We start from the raw sequence: 6,034 nt of genomic DNA on the forward strand, positions 1-6,034 counted from the left end.
AGTGTGCGAGTCCAATCCATAGTGGATCTAACATAATAGTGTGAGAGTCCAGTCCATAGTGGATCTAACATAATAGTGAGAGTCCAGTCCATAGTGGATCTAACATAATGGTGTGAGAGTCCAGTCCATAGTGGATCTAACATAATAGTGAGAGTCCAGTCCATAGTGGATCTAACATAATAGTGTGAGAGTCCAGTCCTAGTGGATCTAACATATTATCGTGAGAGTCCAGTCCATAGTGGATCTAACATAATAGTGAGAGTCCAGTCTATAGTGGATCTAACATAAAAGTGTGAGAGTCCAGTCCATAGTGGATCTAACATAATAGTGTGAGAGTCCAGTCCATAGTGGATCTAAAATAATAGTGTGAGAGTCCAATCCATAGTGGATGTAACATAATAGTGTGAGAGTCCAGTCCATAGTGGATCTAACATAATAGTGAAACTCCAGTCCATAGTAGATCTAACATAATAGTGAGAGTCCAGTCCATAGTGGATCTAACATATCGTGAGAGTCCAGTCCATAGTGGATCTTACATAATAGTGGGAGAGTCCAGTCCATAGTGGATCTAACATAATAGTGTGAGAGTCCAGTCCATAGTGGATCTAACATAATAGTGTGAGAGTCCAGTCCATAGTGGATCTAACATAATAGCGTGAGAGTCCAGTCCATAGTGGATCTAACACAATAGTGAGAGTCCAGTCCATAGTGGATCTAACATAATAGTGTGAGAATCCAGTCCATAGTGGATCCAACATAATAGTGTGAGAGTCCAGTCCATAGCGGATCTAACATAATAGTGAGAGTCCAGTCCATAGTGGATCTAACATAATAATGTGAGAGTCCAGTCCATAGTGGATCTAACATAATAGTGTGAGAGTCCAGTCCATAGTGGACCTAACATAATAGTGAGAGTCCAGTCCATAGTGGATCTAACATAATAATGTGAGAGTCCAGTCCATAGTGGATCTAACATAATAGTGTGAGAGTCCAGTCCATAGTAGACCTAACATAATAGTGAGAGTCCAGTCCATAGTGGGGCCAGCAGGAGACCATCCCGAGTGGAGACGACGGGTCAGCAGCGCAGAGATGTCCCCAACCGATGCACAGACGAGCGGTCCACCCTGGGTCCGACTCTGGACTGCAAGCACTTCATCCATGGCCTCCAGACCTGTGCGGGAGAGGGGGGGCAGAGGAGAAAAGAAAAGAAACGGCAGATCAACTGGTCTAAAAAGTAGGTCTATTTAAAGGCTACAGTATACAAATGAGTTTTAAGGTGAGACTTAAATGCTTCTACTGAGGTGGCATCTCTAACTGTTACCGGGTGGAACATTCCAGAGTACTGGAGCCCCAATAGAAAACGCTTTATAGCCCGCAGACTTTTTTTGGGCTCTGGGAATCACTAATAAGCAGGAGTTCTTTGAAGGCAGATGGGACATATGGTACAATACAGTCAGCAAGATGGGATGGAGCTAGACCGTGTCGTATTAGTACAGGAAGCCAGTGCAGGTAAGCCATTACAGGTATATATATATATATATATATATATATATATATAGGTATATATGTATATTAATATGATCAAACTTTCTTGTTCTTGTCAAAAGTCTAGCAGCCACATTTTTTACCAACTGGCAACACTAAATTGGCCCTAGTGTGTGAATGTGAGTGTGAATGTTGTCTGTCTATCTGTGTTGGCCCTGCGATGAGGTAGCGACTTGTCCAGGGTGTACCCCGCCTTCTGCCCGATTGTAGCTGAGATAGGCGCCAGCGCCCCCCGCGACCCCAAAAGGGAATAAGCGGTAGAAAATGGATGGATGTAATCTCTTAGTGCTAGACATAGGGAGACACGAACATAATAAGTTACAGCAGGGGTCACCAACACGGTGCCCGCGGGCACCAGGTCGCCCGTAAGGACCAGATGAGTCGCCCGCTAGTCTGTTCTAAAAATAGCTCAAATAGCAGCACTTACCAGTGAGCTGCCTCTATTTTTTTAATTTCATTTATTTACTTGCAAGCTGGTCTCGCTTTGCTGGACATTTTTAATTCTAAGAGAGACAAAACTCAAATAGAATTTGAAAATCCGAGAAAATATTTTAAAGACTTGGTCTTCACTTGTTTAAATAGATTCATTCATTTTTTTACTTTGCTTCTTATAACTTTCGGAAAGACAATTTTAGAGAAAAAATGCAACCTTAAAAATGATTTTAGGATTTTTAAACACATATACCTTTTTACCTTTTAAATTCCTTCCTCTTCTTTCCTGACAATTTAAGTCAATGTTCAAGTAATTTATTGTAAAGAATTATAAATACATTTGAATTTAATTCTCTATTTTAGCTTCTGTTTTTTCGACAAAGAATTTTTGTTAAATATTTCATCAAACTTATTATGATTAAAATTTAAAAAAAATATATTCTGGCAAATTTAGAATATCTTTAGAATCAAATTTAAATATTATTTAAAAGTCTTTAGAATTTCTTTTAAAAATGTTGTTCTGGAAAATCTAGAAGAAATAATGATTTATCTTTGTTAGAAATATAACTTAGTCCAATTTGTTATATATTCTAACAAAGTGCAGATTGGATTTGAACCTATTTAAAACATGTCATCAAAATTCTAAAATTAATCTTAATCAGTAAAAATTACTAATGATGTTCATTCAATTATTTATTTTTATTTTTTCCAAAAAGATTCGAATTTACCTAATTTTTCTCTTCCTTTTTTTCGGTTGAATTCGGAATTTTAAAGAGTCAAAATTGAAGATAAACTATGTTTCAAAATTGTATTACATTTTTTTCCCTGTTTTCTCCTCTTTAAACCATTCAATTAAGTGTTTTTTTCATCATTTATTCTCTACAAAAAACCTTCCGTAAAAGGAAAAAAAAATATACGACAGAATGACAGACAGAAATACACTTTTTTATATATATATGTATATATATATATATATATATATAGATTTACTTATTAAAGGTAAATTGAGCAAATTGGCTATTTCTGGCAATTTATTTAAGTGTGTATCAAACTGGTAGCCCTTTGCATTAATCAGTACCCAAGAAGTAGCTCTTGGTTTCAAAAAGGTTGCTGACCCCTGTGTTACAGTGATGGAGACGAGACATAACGAACGCATGAATAATGATCTTATCGTCGCTAGTGGATAGAATGGAACGCATTTTCGCGATATTACGGAGATGAAAAAAGGCCGTCCTAACAACACTCTTAAAGGGGAACATTATCACCAAACCTATGTAAGCGTCAATATATACCTTGATGTTGCAGAAAAAAGACCATGTATTTTTTTTAACCAATTTCCGAACTCTAAATGGGTGAATTTTGGCAAATTAAACGCCTTTCTGTTTATCGGTCTTTTAGCAATGACGTCAGAACGTGACGTCACCGAGGTAACACACCCGCCATTTTCTCAGCTCTGTTATTTTCCGTTTTTTCGACTATTTTTTGGAACCTTGGAGACATCATGCCTCGTGGGTGTGTTGTCGGAGGGTGTAACAACACTAACAGGGAGGGATTCAAGTTGCACCACTGGCAAGAAATCTGCCACCAGACCCCCATTGAATGTGCCAGAGTGTCTTCACATTTGACCGGCGATGCTAAGACAGACATGGCACAGAGATGTATGGATAACCTGCAAATCCATTTGCAACGATAGTCAACAAAATCACAAAGGTGAGTTTTGTTGATGTTGACTGCCAGCTAATCGATGCTAACATGCTATTTACCGGCGGTGCTAAAGCAGACATGGCACAGAGATGTATGGATAACCTGCAGATGCATTTGCAACCATTAAGTCAACGAAATCACAAAGGTGAGTTTTGTTGATGTTGTTGACTTATGTGCTAATCAGACATATTTGGTCGCAGCATGACTGCCAGCTAATCGATGCTAACATGCTGCGCTAATTGATGCTAACATGCTATTTGCGCTAGCTGTATGTACATTTGAAACTAGATACCCACATTTAATGCGAAACAAACACTTACCAATCGACGGATTTAGGTTGCTCCAGTGTCACAAGATGCGAAAGTCCTGATCGTTTGGTTCGCACATTTTACCGGCGATGCTAATAAGGCAGCCATGCTATGGGCCACTTCATTAGGTACACCCACGCTATGGCCGAATAGCGTCAATAGCTATTCGCTCAATAGCTTCAATTTCTTCTTCAATTTCGTTTCGGCTATCTGCCTCCATACTCCGACCATCTGTTTCAATACATGCGTAATCTGTTGAATCGCTTAAGCCGCTGAAATCCGAGTTTGAATCCGAGCTAATGTCGCTATATCTTGCTGTGGTAACCGCCGTGTTGTTTGTATTGGCAGCACTGTATGACGTCACAGGAAAATGGATTGTGGTTTCGAAGATAGCGAAAATCAAGAACTTTAAAGCTTTTTTTTGGGATATTCCGGGAGGTGTAAAATTTTGAAAAAATCTTCGAAAAATAAAACAAGCCATTGGGAACTGATTTTTATAGTTTTTAACCCTTTTGAAATTGTGATAATGTTCCCCTTTAGTGCTTGACTCAAGCCAGAGAGTCGGCTGGAAGACAACAACATCTAATATCATATATCAGGGGTCGGGAACCTTTTTAGCTGAGAGAGCCAAGAAGCCAAATATTTTAAAAATGTATTGCCGTAAGAGCCATATAATATTTTTTTTAACACTGAACACAACTAAACGCGTGCATTTTTAAGTAAGACCAACATTTCTAGAGTATAGTAGGTCTCTTATTCTTTGTAATAACATTGTTATTCTGAAGCTAACTGTGGAGGGGGCGTGGCCTGCCGGCCTGCAGTGAACTGGGGTGTGCCAGGACCGGCCTCTGAATAAGCGACAGGTGCGTAGATGGCCCACCTGGACCTTGTTATCTAATCACCTGTCACTCTGTTATAAGCAGCAACCAGGGGGAGGGACGGGGTTGGGGCTGGAGCCAGAGCGCGAGCGAAAACGAAAGAGAAAAAGACAATTGCTGGAAAGCAACTGAGAGACTTATTGAAAAATAAAACAATATTGTAACCCTGAAACAGGCTTTCATGTCGGTGCTTGGTGGTCTGAAGAACCCCCAGGAGGGCAAGCCCCACACTAACCAATAATAAATAAATAACTTCTCAGTATTAACGCAACTTCTTGAACAGGTGCGGTAGAAAACTGATGGATGGATTAAAAATGCATGAGAATGTTTTATATTACGAACCCGCCTTCCACCCGATTGTAGCTGAGATATCCATTCTGTCCACTAAAGACGCCGAGATCATTATCCATGCGTTTGTTACGTCTCGTCTCGATTACTGTAACGTATTATTTTCGGGTCTCCCCATGTCTAGCATTAAAAGATTACAGTTGGTACAAAATGCGGCTGCTAGACTTTTGACAAGAACAAGAAAGTTTGATCACATTACGCCTGTACTGGCTCACCTGCACTGGCTTCCTGTGCACTTAAGATGTGACTTTAAGGTTTTACTACTTACGTATAAAATACTACACGGTCTAGCTCCATCCTATCTTGCCGATTGTATTGTACCATATGTCCCGGCAAGAAATCTGCGTTCAAAAGACTCCGGCTTATTAGTGATTCCTAGAGCCCAAAAAAAGTCTGCGGGCTATAGAGCGTTTTCCGTTCGGGCTCCAGTACTCTGGAATGCCCTCCCGGTAACAGTTCGAGATGCCACCTCAGTAGAAGCATTTAAGTCTCACCTTAAAACTCATCTGTATACTCTAGCCTTTAAATAGACCTCCTTTTTAGACCAGTTGATCTGCCGCTTCTTTTCTTTCTCCTATGTCCCCCCCTCCCTTGTGGAGGGGGTCCGGTCCGATGACCATGGATGAAGTATTGGCTGTCCAGAGTCGAGACCCAGGATGGACCGCTCGCCTGTATCGGTTGGGGACATCAATCAATCAATCAATCAATGTTTACTTATATAGCCCTAAATCACTAGTGTCTCAAAGGGCTGCACAAACCACAACGACATCCTCGGTAGGAAAACTCACACCCAGTGGGACATTGGTGACAATAATGACC

This window comes from Nerophis ophidion, linkage group LG17, assembly GCF_033978795.1.
Source record: "Nerophis ophidion isolate RoL-2023_Sa linkage group LG17, RoL_Noph_v1.0, whole genome shotgun sequence".
Classification (NCBI taxonomy): domain Eukaryota; kingdom Metazoa; phylum Chordata; class Actinopteri; order Syngnathiformes; family Syngnathidae; genus Nerophis; species Nerophis ophidion.